This window comes from Bos indicus, chromosome 8 (assembly GCF_029378745.1).
Source record: "Bos indicus isolate NIAB-ARS_2022 breed Sahiwal x Tharparkar chromosome 8, NIAB-ARS_B.indTharparkar_mat_pri_1.0, whole genome shotgun sequence".
In the NCBI taxonomy this organism is placed as follows: domain Eukaryota; kingdom Metazoa; phylum Chordata; class Mammalia; order Artiodactyla; family Bovidae; genus Bos; species Bos indicus.
Window position 1 is genome coordinate 38,454,087 of NC_091767.1, and position 15,553 is coordinate 38,469,639.

The 15,553-nt window shown below is 39.1% G+C and overlaps 1 protein-coding gene across 2 annotated transcripts in view; it reads right to left on the reverse strand.

Moving 5' to 3' along the window:
* The window catches only part of IL33 (interleukin 33), a 65,248-nt gene that overhangs the window by 21,995 nt on the left and 27,700 nt on the right, over positions 1–15,553 (reverse strand). Inside the window, exons 2-3 of one of the 2 annotated variants that reach the window (XM_019965971.2) lie at positions 10,149–10,200; positions 567–722 (exon numbers count right to left, since the gene is read on the reverse strand). The gene's annotated coding sequence lies outside the window, so the exon portion shown is untranslated. The remainder of the gene's footprint in view (positions 1–566; positions 723–10,148; positions 10,201–15,553) is intronic. The other variant, XM_070794573.1, reaches the window with a different exon arrangement.

The window sequence follows — 15,553 nt, forward strand, 5'->3', positions numbered from 1 at the left end:
AGTCTATATTCCACTTCTTGGAAAGTCAGAATTCATGTTAGCATAGTAAAGGTGCTAACATTCCCTCACTGTAGAATTTGGATACTTTTGTTTAACTAATTATTTTCAGTGATTATTTGATCTCAAATAATCTCCTCAACTCACTCTGTTAACATTCCCATGGTTAGTTTGAGAGAACACACTTGGAGGAACTCTGTTCTAAACCAGTATTAGCCTGCGGATTCATGTAAGATAGATAAGAAAATGAAATATAACATTTAAAATGGAGTCACGGACACAGAAAAGGTCAACTGCTTTTTAAGGAGCATGCAATAAGTCAAAAACAGGAAATATTTTCTAATCTTTGTCTGAAAGACAAAACATTTTCTTTAAACAACCTACAAATCTTTTACCTTAAAAAATACAATCACTTAAAAAAAATTTTACACTTAAAAATTTACTGTTTATTCTCTTATTTTAAAATCAGAAATATTAGAGTATGGCATTGTAAATGCTACTGGTTCTTTTGAGCTGCTCTTTCCAATAATATATGGCACATATTCTCGCATACTGGTTATGATACCCACCTAAGTTATAAATGTGAAGGGCTGGTCTCAAATGATGAGGCTTCCTGTTGTCCACACTTGGTAGTAGTTGATGCAGTTATATTCCAACTCCAGTTATATATACACACTCTTGGATTAGGCAACGTTGGGTGACAGCATTAGATGAATGAGGCAATCCTAACAGAGCCAGTTGAATGGGTTAGAATGGGTGGGAATGCATTCTCATTCCCACAACTAAATCCTAAACAAAGCTTTTTTTAGATTATTTTAGCCATAGCACTTTCAATGAGTTATACTCAGTTAATCATTAACTTTGATAAAACCTCTATCATTTGGACTCTACATACTGTTTGTTACTCACTGTAGAGCATATAAGGACCCAGATTATTTAATTGCCTTTCTCTTTCCTACAGAAAGTTGAGAACTTTTCAAGTAATCTTTTTCTGGTTATAAAAATGATATATGTACACTTAGAAAATGTGTAAATGACAGGAAAGCATGTATACTGTGGATCCTAACATTCTTTTTTTCAGTGAATAAGTACTATATATATATTTTAATAAAAAGTAGAATCATACTGCTAATGTTATTTTGTAAGCTTTTTCATTATACAGTTAACACGCATCATAAGCATAAACATGACATTTCTACATGTCAGAATAATTCTTTTTACAGGAAGCATTACAAATTGTCATTTAACAGACCGATTCCTGCATGCTGTTTTCTATTTCTCAAGGATTTTCTGTTCCTTATTGGTTCCTATTTGGAGAACGAGTAGAGCTGCACACAGTTCTCAGGACTGAAGTCATAGGATGAGACATGCAGTGACTCTTTGCAGCGTCAGCGACCTTGTATGTATTAGACTATCCATATTGTGGCTATTGATAAAATTTCATCCTGTGTAAGAGCTGAGTAATCATCTTCAGTTCAGTTCAGTTCAGTCGCTCAGTTGTGTCCAGCTCTCTGCGACCCCATTAATCACAGCACGCCAGGCCTCCTTGTCCATCACCAACTCCTGGAGTTCACTGAGACTCACGTCCATCGAGTCAGTGATGCCATCCAGCCATCTCATCCTTTGTTGTCCCCTTTTCCTCCTGTCCCCAATCCCTCCCAGGATCAGAGTCTTATCCAGTGAGTCAACTCTTCGCATGAGGTGGCCAAAGTACTAGAGTTTCAGCTTTAGCATCATTCCTTCCAAAGAACACCCAGGACTGATCTCCTTCAGAATGGACTGGTTGGATCTCCTTGCAGTCCAAGGGACTCTCAAGAGTCTTCTCCAACACCATACTTCAAAACCATCAATTCTTCGGCGCTCAGCTTTCTTCACAGTCCAACTCTCACATCCATACTAGAAAAACCATAGCCTTGACTAGATGGACCTTTGTTGGCAAAGTAATGTCTCTGCTTTTGAATATGCTATCTAGGTTGGTCATAACTTTCCTTCCAAGGAGTAAGCATCTTTTAATTTCATGGCTGCAGTCACCATCTGCAGTGATTTTGGAGCCCCCCAAAATAAAGCCTGATACTGTTTCCACTGTTTCCCCATCTATTTGCCATGAAGTGATGGGACCAGATGCCATGATCTTCGTTTTCTGAATGTTGAGCTTTAAGTCAACTTTTTCACTCTCCTCTTTCACTTTCATCAAGAGGCTTTTTAGTTCCTCTTTACTTTCTGCCATAAGGGTGGTGTCATCTGCATATCTGAGGTTATTGATATTTCTCCCAGCAATCTTGATTCCAGCTTGTGCTTCTTCCAGCCCAGCATTTCTCATGATGTACTCTGCATATAAGTTAAATAAGCAGGGTGACAATATAAAGCCTTGATGTACTCCTTTTCCTATTTGGAACCAGTCTGTTGTAAAGATATATAAGCCTGCATTTCTGCTAATAAAGCACCCTTGCTCCATCAGAGCTTGGGTCCCCGTGTCTGTCTTTCTTTCTCTCTCTCTCTCTCTCTTTCACTTTCTTATCGTCGACTCCGGACCACCAGGTTCCGGTCCATTAAAGGACCACAAGAACAAATATACATAATCATATAAATATACTATAAGCAATCTTGTATTGATTAATTCTTTGGCTGTTTCCAGTTTTTCCCTTTTCTTCTTTTCTGCTATAACCAGTGTTGTAACTGACAGGTCTATGTGTGTGTGTGTTTGTGTGTTGTGATTCTGGTAAGCCTTTGTAAGTTCATTGGTAGCATACATTCCTTGTAGCAAGATTTCTGGATCAAACTGTATAAGCATCTTATATTTTGATAGATATTATCCAACTGACTTCAAAAAGTTTGTACTGATTTATAATTTCAGCAATTCAAGTGTGTGCCCTTTCTCCATTGCCTTAGCATCAGGGGTCCAGTGGGGGTAGGGGAAGTCCTCACCTTTAAAATGTTTGCTTTCTAAAGAGTGGGAAATAGCTCATGTTTTGAATTTTGTTTCTTTAATTATTTAGTGAGATTTAACATTTTTTTTAAAAAATATATTTGTTGTCAGTGTCTATAAATTAATGACTTACGTGGACTCTTTGTAAATTAAGAGGTGAAATTGTTGTCTGTGAAAAAATTTCCCCAGTACCAATTATTACTTTATTAATTGCATTTAAATTTTTTTGACAAAAATTTTCAAGTATTATGTGGTAAATTTTTTAAAGATATTTAAAAACTTTATTTTTAATTGAAGGATAATTGCTTTACAGTGTTGCACTGGTTTTTAGCAAACATCAAGATAATCAACCGTAGGTTTACTCATGTTTGATTGATTTTTTGCCAATTTATTTATTTTTTAATTGAAGGATACTTGCTTTACAGAATTTTGTGGTTTTCTGTTAAACATCAACAAGAATCAGGCATAGGTACACCCATGTTACATGGTAAATTTTAATCAACTTTTCCTCCTATAACTTATGGATTTTGTGTCCTGCTTTGAAGATGCCCCCTCCTCAAAGATTATAAATTAATTTATCATGCCACTTTCTAAAAGTTTTATTCTTTACTACTTAATATTTCAATCTTTAATCACTTATTACGTCTAGTATAAAGAGTAATTTAGGGATTTTTTTTTTCCCCAAATGTTTATCCCAAACACCTTTGTAATCCAATTTAGATAAAGTGAGGCTTCATATGTTATGTGGGGAGTAGAATGCAGGGAGCTGCGAATATAATGGTAAGGAGTTTGAGTTTTACTCTGTAGCTAACAAGAATCTTTTTTAAGTTTTTTAAGCAAGTGAGAAATATCAAAGATGTGTTTTATGAATGTAATTTTATGGCTGTATGAAGGACTAGAAGAAAGGAAAGAACGGCAGTTAGGAGGCCAATTAAATAACCCAGGCAAAAAGCAGTGAGAATAGAGCTAGGGCAGTGTCAGTGAGACTAGTCAGGCAGGGATGAAGGTGATTAGTGCTTCAGGCATATTTCATAAGTCCTTGAATGTTGAATGAGAAAGGGCTCCAGAGATCCCTGGTCCTACTTCCATTGTCACATAGCTCTTCAGTGGCTGAGTCAGGATTAGAACCAAAGTTCATTCGCAGTTCAGTGTTGTATCTGCCACAGAGCCTCCATAGCTCTTTTTGGATGTGGGTATATCAGCTCTGGACAGGGGAAGGGAAGGCAAAGGGAAGTGAAATTGGTGCCAGTGGTCTGGTTAGGAAACTCATGTGAAGAGTTTCATTGACAGGAACAAGTAATGAGTAATATAGGGCAAATGGTATCTCAAATTTAAGGAACAATTATATGGAAATTTCAGCAGGGAGCTGGAGCTGGGTTGTGGGTTGAGAAGGCCAGACTTAGCCATGTGGATTTGTTCATTTGTGAAAGCATAACTGTTAATTATGTGGGAGCAAAGTGAGATTGGCTCAGCTGAGTGTGGAGCAGGAAGAGAAAGCTGTGTCTAGATGGAACTGTGGAGACTCTTACATTTAAGGGGTAAGAGAAGAAAAGGAGTTAGCAAAGAACATCAGAAAGAGAAGGAGAAAAAAAAAAAAAAAAAAACAGGTCATATTATGAAGGCTAAGAAAGCAGATCCTCTCAAAAAGGAACATTTGATGAGCAGTGCAGAGAACTAGCAGATTAGAGGCCTTGGAGAGAGTCCTTTAAACATGGTAGGAAACTGTAGTTTACTGCACAGTGTGAAGAAGAAAGGAGAAAGACTTTTAAAAAAGTATAGTAATGAAAGGGAAATGCAGAGAGAATGGTATCTTGACAGCAGCATGGAGAAGGGAGGATGCTGCTAACTAGTCAGGTGAAAAGTCTAGGGCAAGTTACGTGATGTCTCTAAAGCCTCAGTTTCCTCATAATAACACTTTTTCTTATAATATTTTGAACTCATGGGATTTTTATGAGAATTATATAAGGAGGTACATTTTAAGCACTTAGCATAATAGCTAGAACATAGTAAAACTTAACACATTATTATTATTTTTTATTAGAATATTAAACTCCTAGGTGTATTTCAATGTAGAGAGAAAGTAGTGAATGAGAAAGAGAAAACTGATATAGTTTTCTATATCAAAACTATATAAATAGTTTTCTATATCAAAGTCCCAGAGGAGACAGAAGAGAGAGGGGGAAAGAATACTAGTGGAAGGTCAGCTTTGAAAAGGAGGAGGCATATTTCTTTGTGTAGGAGAGGAGGAAAAGTGAGAGAATGGGGGAGATGTGAAATGTCAGGTCTAGGAACATGAACTTGAGGATCTTGTAAAATGGCTTGATTCTTGTTCATAAAGTAGGTTGTGAGAAGCTTTACAGCGATTAAGGGGAATATAAATATGCTTAAAAGACTTAACTAGGGAATGAGATAATGCTGTTCATGGATATCAAGCTTCATTTTTGGAAGATGAAAAAAATTTTGGAGCTGGATTATGATGGTTGCTCACTAATGTCAGTGTATTTCATGTACACTTAAAATGATTAAAATGAAGATCAGATGTATTATATTTATTGTTACATTTTAGCACAATTTCTAAAGGTTTTAAAAATGGGAGTGGGAGAAGTAAAAATACAGACGCTTGTTTTATATTATAAACAGGTGAATTCCAGTGTTCTTATCTTGGAGGTGGATATGTTCTGATGATAATGGTGGTCAGGATGAGGCTTTGTGAGTGATCTGTGCATTGCAAGCGGGTTCTTTACCACTTGAGCCACCAGCAAAGCCCTGTAGAGGACTGCTGCTGCTAAGTCGCTTCAGTCATGTCCGACTCTGTGCGACCCCATAGACGGCATCCCACTGGAAGGTTTGCCATTTCCTTCTCCAATGCATGAAAGTGAAAAGTGAAAGTGAAGTCACTCAGTCGTGCCCGACTCTTAGCGACCCCATGGACTGGAGCCTACCAGGCTCCTCCGTCCATGGGATTTTCTAGGCAAGAATACTGGAGTGGGGTGCCATTGCCTTCTCCGTGTAGAGGACTAAAGAATCATTAAAACAGGCAATGAAGTCAACTGAGGGTGATGATAGAGGAGGCAGCTCAAACAGAAAAGGATGTTGGGATCCCTGGTAAAAAGAATGGAAAGACATTAACATAAGTAGTTGGGCCCAGGGTTGAGGTTACCAAGGGCAGTGGAAAGTGAGAAATGTGCCGCTTCCTGTATTGGTGCTGGGAAATGGGCACACAATGAAAGAGAGTGGGTTTAAGAATAGTGGTGTCACCAGGGGAAAGCCTTGTGTTTTAGACAACACAAGGAAAGAGAAGGAACTTTTTAAGAAAGAAGGAGAAAGAAGAGGGTAAGAGTGTACGTGTAGTGGAGAGGAACATTCCAGAGGAAATGACATACATTTAAATCACTAAACCCTGGAGAAGGAAATCGCCACCCATTCCAGTATTCTTGCCTGGAGAATTCCATGGACAGAGGAGCCTGGCTGGCCTCAGTCAATAGGGTCACTGAGAGTCGGATACGACTGAGTGACTAACACTAAATCACAAAAAAGTAAAATAAAAACCTGAAATGAGATTTTAATCAAGGAATAGTATCTTAAATAGAAATTCATTACTTGGTAATTCATTTCTGAGCAACAACAACAAAAATGTATGCAATGTCATTTCCAAAGTTGCCATGCGTATGATTGCTTCTTTGGCTGGCTGAAGGCTCCAGATTGGATTGAAATCCAATCCAGAGTTGGATTTCATTCAAAGTGCAATGGTAAGCCAAAGAAGGGTTTTAAGTAATGTGGAATATGACTTAGTTTTTTAAAGAGTGCTCTGGCTGCCATGTGAGGAACAGATGGAGGGCAGGAAGAGAGAAGGAATGAAACCAGCAGGGAGTCTGCTTTAGTCTACATTCCACAAATACTGAGTGCCCATTAGTTGCCAGGGACTATGTATTCCATCAGCATTAACCCGTGGGACACTGCACAACAGTTTTCACTTTACTTTGTCATATAATCTACATTTGATCACATGGAAAATTGTTTATTGAATCAGTAAATGTCTCTTATATGTCAGGCGATGCTCTTTGATTAGCAATTTCTCTCTTCCAAAATACTGATACCCTTAAGAGTGTTAAGTTGGCTGCTGGTCTTTCTTTCCTCTTTGTGAATTTTACTTTTAAAATAAATGAATTTAATCAAATTGGAGTGAGGAGTCTTGTTAAAATGCAGAGTTTAAGAGAAATTTTTATTAAAAATATATGTTCATTATGGAAAATTTGGATGATACAGAAAATAGAAAGTTTAATCTTTGATGTCCTAGAAAGTAGTTAAATGCTTTGAAAAGAAATATAGCTAGTAATCATTATAGAGAAATCCCAACCTCTCTGAGGTCCCGAGTTCACAAGTAGTATGGATTTGTATCTGCACAGAGTGCTAGGAATAACGATAATAAATCAAACACTTTTTTAGTGCCCAGCTAGGTGCTAGGGATACAGTAGTGAATAAAGCAAACTTCTTCCTGCCCTCCTGGAGTTTATTCTTTTGGGGGGAGATATATTTTGAGAAAATAACCATACAAATAAATCATTTATGAATATGATAAATAAGAATTAGATTGATGAGGAAGTTTAAGGACTAGAATGGTACTAAGATAGTGTGGTCAGAGAAGGTGGCATTTAAGCCGTGCCCAAAGGGTGTGAAGAACATATGGCCGAGAGGGGACAGAGGATGACTTCTGGATAGAGAAAACTCCAGGGGCAAAGGCCCTGACAGAACTTGCAGTTTTTAGGGAACTAAGAGCGCCAGTGTGGCTGGAGCAGGTTGGGCAATTGGGAGAGTATAATGTAATGGGGTTGGAGAAGGAAGGAGGAAGAAACCAAGTAGGGCTGGGCCCTGGAGGCCAGGGGAAGGAGTTGTATTTCATTCAAACTGCAATGGGAAGCCAAAGAAGGGTTTTAAGTAATGTGGAATATGACTTAGTTTTTTAAAGAGTACTCTGGCTGCCATGTGAGGAACAGATGGAGGGAAGGAAGAGAGAAGGAATGAGACCAGCAGGGAGTCTGCATTAGTTCAGACTCTTAATAATGATGGTGGTGGCAATGACACTAATGGTGATAACAGTTACAGTATCTTGGGCATCTTCTGTGGATCACATGTTTTACATACATTGTTTATAATAGTCACCATATCACCAGTATTTGATATTATTTCCTCCATTTTAGAAGTGAGGAAATAGAGACTCAGAGTGATTAACTGTCTTGCAAAAGGCCACATAGTCAGTAAGTAGCAAAGGCAGAATTTGAAATCAAGTCCATTTGGTTCTTTCTCTTATTCCATGGGAGCCATTGGTAGAATAAGGTGAAACTGAATTCCCTGGCCTTCGATTCTATTCACTGTGTTGTCAGGCTTGCATGTACTTGTTTGTGCAGAGGAACTCTGAGGGTATGGTGGAATTATACTAACCCATTGTTGGGTACCAGAAAATTATTGAAAGAAGTCAGCACCCCAAAATTGATCTTGGCTGGTAGGAGAGAGGGGAAATGGAAAATATGACTAAGCTTGGCAACACTGAATGCCTTAATTCTGAGAGATTTTACAGGGAAGCAGAAGGGAAAAGATAGGAGGGAAGTGTGCTCACACTGACCCTCTCCTCCATTGGTTGTGGTGGCTTTAATTTTTTCTTGGGGGAGAACTGATACAGAAGAAGGGGGCAAGGCAACAATGAGATAGCACTCAAACTGAATCATTTCCTGTTCTCCTTTCCCCACCACTCTGAAAATTTCTACGTGCCGCCTAGGGAGAGGAAACACTCTATTAAGAAATCTGGCAAATCAGTCTATGACTCAAGCCAAATCTTTTATGAGTTTTCAGGGAAGGGATGATGTGAGTTTTCAGGGAAACTTTCTTTTATGTATTCAAGGTAAATAACAGCATTTGTAAAACACTCTATGCTTTCTTACAGTTCCTCTAGATGCATCTTATCCAATCATTTTTATACCCTGGTGTGACCCACCCTTTCAAACTTTCTGGTCTCACACACCCTCTTCCTCATTACCCTGTACATTTTAGACCCACTGGATGATTTACTGTTCCTCAAGTTACCATGCGCTTTCACACCTGCATGCCTTGTTCAAGTTATTCCTCTTGCTAAATTTGTCTCTTCCCCTTTACATGGGAAACTTCTACTTAACCTTTAGAGCTCAATTGAAATGATTCTGTCTACCAATCCAATGGAATTTATTGCTTCCTTCCTTACTTGCTTATCATATCCAACGTTGTTTCTCTTTGTTTCCTCCATTGGCTGTTAGCTCCTTGGGAACGAACATTATACCTTAGTCATCTTTTGTTTTCCAAGCAACTACTCATGAGCAGACACTCAATAAAATGTTGTATAATTTGTATAGGTCCTTGCAGAAACCCTACAAACTAGGCAAGGCAGGCATCACCAGCTGGACAGATGTGGAAGCCCTATCCAAATCCCAAAGATCACCACAGAGTGGTGTAGCAGGAACTGTGGGTTGAGCATTATGAAACTGGCACTACTGAATTTTGACCTATAAAAATAACACTTTTATATGACTCAACCTGATAGAACCCAGGTCTTCTTGTTCTTGGGTCAGTGCTTGTTCTAAAGCATTTAAAGAAGCTGACTTTGTTTAGTCTCTGGCTCTGTGGTTTTAGTGTGATCAACATTTTGAATTATTCAGTTCAATGTATTGTTTTATTCCCTTTGGTTTCCCCACCTCATGTCTCACATATGTGACAAATAGATTCAAGGAATTAGATCTGGTAGACAGAATGTCTGAAGAACTATGGACAGAGGTTCCTAACATCGTACAGAAGGTGGTGACTGAAACCATCCCAAAGAAAAAGAAATGGAAGAAGGGAAAGTGGTTGTCTGAGGAGGCCTTACATATAGCTGAGAAAAGAAGTGAAAAGCAAAGGAGAAAAGGAAAGATATACCCAATTGAATGCAGAGATCCATAGAATAGCAAGAAGAGATAAGAAAGCCTTCTTAAGTGAACAATGCAAATAAATAGAGGAAAACAATAGAATGAAAGAGACTAGAGATCTCTTTAATTAGAGATACTAAAGGAACATTTCATGCAAAGATGGGCACAATAAAGGACAGAAATGGTGAGGACCTAACAGAAGCAGAAGAGATTAAGAAGAGGTGCCAAGAATACACAGAAAAACTATACAGAAAAAATCTTAATGACCAGATAACCACAGTGGTTTGGTCACTCACCTAGAGCCAGACATCCTGGAGTATGAGGTCAAGTGGGCCACAGGAAGTTTTACTGTGAAAAAAAAAAAACTAGTGGAAGTGATGGGATTCCAGCTGAGCTGTTTAAAATCCTAAAAGATGATTCTTTTAAAGTGCTGCACTTGGGGGGCAGTCCTAAGATGGCAGAGGAATAGGACGAGGAGACCACTTTCTCCCCCACAAATTCATCAAAAGAACATTTGAACGCTGAGTAAATTCCACAAAACAACTTCTGAATGCCAGCAGAGGACATCAGGGACCTAGAAAAGCAGCCCATTGTCTTCGAAAGGAGGTAGGAAAAAATATAAAAGATAAAAAGAGAGACAAAAGAGGTAGGGATGGAGCTCTGTCCCGGGAAGAGAGTCTTAAAAAAGAGAGGAAACACTCTCACTACTGAGTCTGTGGCGAGCCTTGGAACCACAGAGGGCAACATAAACAGGAGGAAAAATAAATAAATACTTAAAATCCACAGATTACATGCCCAATGGTAACTCCCCCAGTGGAGAAGCAGTGCAGACGCCTGCACCTGCCACTAGCAAGCAGGGGCTGGGCAGGGAGAAGCGGGCTACATTGCTTAGAGTAAGGACCAGGCCTGAATGCCCCAAGGGCAATCTGAGGAAACTAACTTGGGAAAGCAAACCAGACTGTGGGATAGCTATCGTGCGAAAAGCCCTAACCTAAGACACCACCAGGCCCGCTCACAGAACAAAGGACTGATTAGAGCTATGTGAAAAGCCCTAACCTAAGACACTGTCAGGCCTGCTCACAGAACAAAGGACAGGCAGGCGAGGGCAGCCAGAGCCGGAAAGGGGCAATCATGGCCCCAGAGAGGCATTATCTACCAAACTGCAAACAGGCTTTGTTGCTAACCAAGACTTCTTGCACGGTCAACATCCGTCTGAGAAGGTGTGCCTGTTGTACACCCAGAAAGCCAAGCGGCAGGGATGAGGGAGGCAATAAGTCACAGCGACCGCGCTCGCCAAACACCTGGTCACCTGAGCTGCTCAGACCTGGGAAGGGCACAAAATGCAGGCCCAACCAAGTCTGCACCTCTGAGGACTACCCAAGTACCTGAACCTGAGTGGCTTAGACCTGGGAAGTACATACAACCCAGGGCTGGCCTCAGACGGTTCCCGGCAGAACAACCTAGAGCCTAAGCAGTGTAGACTGGAAAACCACACATGCTGTGAGTGGGGATAAACCCAGTGTGGCTGAGACACTGTGAGCACACACCAGTGTTATTTGTTTGCAGCGTCCCTCCCTCCCCACAGCATGACTGAACAAGCGAACCTAAAAAAGTGTCTACCACCACCCCCTTGTGTCAGGGAGGAAATTAGACACTGAAGAGACCAGCAAACAGAAGAAGCTAAAACAGAGGGAACCTCCTTGAAAGTGACAGGTGCAATGATTAAAACCCTAGTTAGTACTGACTACATAGGAAGGGGCCTATAGATCTTGAAAATTTATGCTGGGTTAAGGAATTATCGGAAAATGAATTGACCCCACACTGCCCATAACAACACCAGAGAAAGTCCTAGATATATTTTTGCTATTTTTACTATCATTCTTTAATCTTTAAAAAAGTTTTTTTAATTTTTAAGTCCTCTATTACTCCTTTAATTTTCATTTTTGTAATCTACTATTACTTTGCAAAAAAAAAAAGAGAGAGAGAGACCCTATTTTTTAAAACAAACTTCATATATATATATATATTTTATAATTTTTGTGACTTTTTTTCTTTAATATTGTATTTTTGAAAATCTAAACTCTACTCTAGATTTTTAATCTTTGACTTTTGGTATTTGTTATCAATTTTGTACCTTTAAAAACCCAATCTTCAGTACCCATTTTCACTTGGGAGTGAGATTACTGGCTTGACTGCTCTCTCCCCCTTTGGACTCTCCTTTTTCTCCACCAGGTCACCTCTATCTCCTCCCTCCCCCTTCTCTTCTCTACCCAACTCTGTGAATCTCTTTGTGTGTTCCAGATGGTGGAGAACACTTAGGGAACTGATTACTGGCTGGATCTGTCTCTCTCCTTTTGATCCCCACCCCCTTTATCCTCCTGGCCATCTCTGTCTCCTTCCTCCCTCTTCTCTTCTCTATATAACTCCATGAACATCTCTAAGCGGTCCAGACTGTGGAGCACACATAAGGAAGTGATTACTGGGTAGCTTCCTCTCTCCTCTTTTGATTCCACCTCAAATGGCAACCCACTCCAGTGTTCTTGCCTGGAGAATCCCAGGGATGGGGAAGCCCAGTGGGCTGCCATCTATGGGGTTGCACAGAGTCAGACACGACAAGCAACTTAGCAGCATCTCATCCTGGTCACCTCTATCTCCCTCCTCCCTTTTCTCTTCTCCATGTAACTCTGTGAACCTCTCTGGGTATTCCTCACTGTGGAGAAACTTTTCATCTTTAACCTACATGTTTTATCAGCAGTGCTGTATACATGGAGAAGTCTTGAGGCTACTGTAAAAATAAGACTGAAAACCAGAAGCAGGAGGCTTAAGTCCAAATCTTGAGAACACCAGAGAACTCCTGACTCCAGGGAACATTAATTGACAGAAGCTCATCAAATACCTCCATACCTACACTGAAACCAAGCATCACCCAAGGGCCAACAAGTTGCAGAGCAAGACATGCCACGCAAATTCTCCAGCAACACAGGAACATAGCCCTGAGCTTCAATATACAGGCTGCCCAAACATTTCATAACTCATTACTGGACAATTCACTGCACTCCAGAGAAAAGAAATCCAGCTCCACCCACCAGAACACTGACACAAGCTTCCCTAACCAGGAAACCTTGACAAACAACCCATACAATCCCACCCACAGCAAGGAAACTCCACAATAAAGAGAACTCCACAAACTGACAGAATACAGAAAGGCCACCCCAAACACAGCAATATAAACAAGATGAAGAGGCAGAGGAATACCCAGCAGGTAAAGGAACAGGATAAATGCCCACCAAACCAAACAAAAGAGGAAGAGATAGGGAATCTACCTGATAAAGAATTCCAAGTAATGATAGTGAAAATGATCCAAAATCTTGAAAACAAAATGGAATCACAGATAAATAGCCTGGAGACAAGGATTGAGAAGATGCAAGAAAGGTTTAACAAGGACCTAGAAGAAATAAAAAAGAGTCAATATATAATGAATAATGCAGTAAATGATATAAAAAACACTCTTGAGAGAACAAATAGTAGAATAATGGAGGCAGAAGATAGGATTAGTGAGGTAGAAGATAGAATGGTAGAAATAAATGAATCAGAGAGCATAAAAGAAAAACTAATTATAAGAAATGAGGACAATCTCAGAGACCTCTGGGACAATGTTAAACTCCCCAACATTCGAATCATAGGAGTCCCAGAAGAAGAAGACAAAAAGAAAGACCATGAGAAAATACTTGAAGAGATAATAGTTGAAAACTTCCCTAAAATGGGGAAGGAAATAATCACCCAAGTCCAAGAAACCCAGAGAGTCCCAAACAGATAAACCCAAGGCAAAACACCCCAAGACACATATTAATCAAATTAACAAAGATCAAACACAAAGAACAAATATTAAAAGCAGCAAGGGAAAAACAACAAATAATACACAAGGGGATTCCCATAAGGATAACAGCTGATCTTTCAATAGAAACTCTTCAGGCCAGGAGGGAATGGCTGGACATACTTAAAGTGATGAAAGAAAAACAACCTACAGCCCAAATTATTGTACCCAGCAAGGATCTCATTCAAATATGAAGGAGAAATCAAAAGCTTTACAAACAAGCAAGCAAAAGCTGAGAGAATTCAGTACCACCAAACCAGCTCTCCAGCAAATGCTAAAGGATCTTCTCTAGACAGAAAACACAAAAAAGGGTGTATAAACTCGAACCCAAAACAATAAAGTCAATGGAAACCTTTTTCTCAAGCACACATGGAACCTTCTCCAGGATAGATCACATCCTGGGCCATAAATCTAGCCTTGGTAAATTCAAAAAAACTGAAATCATTCCAAGCATCTTTTCTGACCACGATGCAGTAAGATTAGATCTCAATTATAGGAGAAAAACTATTAAAAATTCCAACATATGGAGGCTGAACAACACGCTGCTGAATAACCAACAAATCACAGAAGAAATAAAAAAAAAAATCAAAATATGCATGGAAACGAATGAAAATGAAAACACAACAACCCAAAACCTGTGGGACACTGTAAAACCAGTGCTAAGGGGAAGGTTCATAGCAATACAGGCATATCTCAAGAAACAAGAAAAAAGTCAAATAAATAACCTAACTCTACACCTAAAGCAACTAGAAAAGGAAGAAATGAAGAACCCCAGGGTTAGTAGAAGGAAAGAAATCTTAAAAATTAGGGCAGAAATAAATGCAAAAGAAACAAAAAGAGACCATAGCAAAAATCAACAAAGCCAAAAGCTGGTTCTTTGAGAGGATAAATAAAAGTGACAAACCATTAGCCAGACTCATCAAGAAACAAAGGAAAAAATCAAATCAATAAAATTAGAACTGGAAATGGAGAGATCACAACAGACAACACAGAAATACAAAGGATCATAAGAGACTACTATCAGCAATTATATGCCAATAAAATGGACAACGTGGAAGAAATGGACAAATTCTTAGAAAAGTACAACTTTCCAAAACTGGACCAGGAAGAAATAAAAAATCTTAACAGATCCATCACAGGCATGAAAATTGAAACTGTAATCAGAAATCTTCCAGCAAACAAAAGCCCAGGTCCAGATGGCCTCACAGCTGAATTCTACCAAAAATTTAGAGAAGAGCTAACACCTATCTACTCAAACTCTTCCAGAAAATTGCAGAGGAAGGTAAACTTTCAAACTCATTCTATGAGGCCACCATCACCCTAATACCAAAACGTGACAAAGACGCCACAAAAAAAGAAAACTACAGGCCAATATCACTGATGAACATAGATGCAAAAATCCTTAACAAGATTCTAGCAATCAGAATCCAACAAAACATTAAAAAGATAATACATCCTGACCAAGTGGGCTTTATCCCACAAATCAATCATTCTTCAATACCCACAAATCAATCAATGTAATACACCACATTAACAAATTGAAAAATAAAAGCCATATGATTATCTCAATAGATGCAGAGAAAGCCTTTGACAAAATTCAACATCCATTTATGATAAAAACTCTCCAGAAAGCAGGAATAGAAGGAACATACCTCAACATAATAAAAGCTATATATGACAAACCCACAGCAAACATTATCCTCAATGGTGAAAAATTGAAAGCATTTCCCCTGAAGTCAGAAACAAGACAAGGGTGCCCACTTTCACCACTACTATTCAACATAGTTTTGGAAGTTTTGGCCACAGCAATCAGAGCAGAAAAAGAAA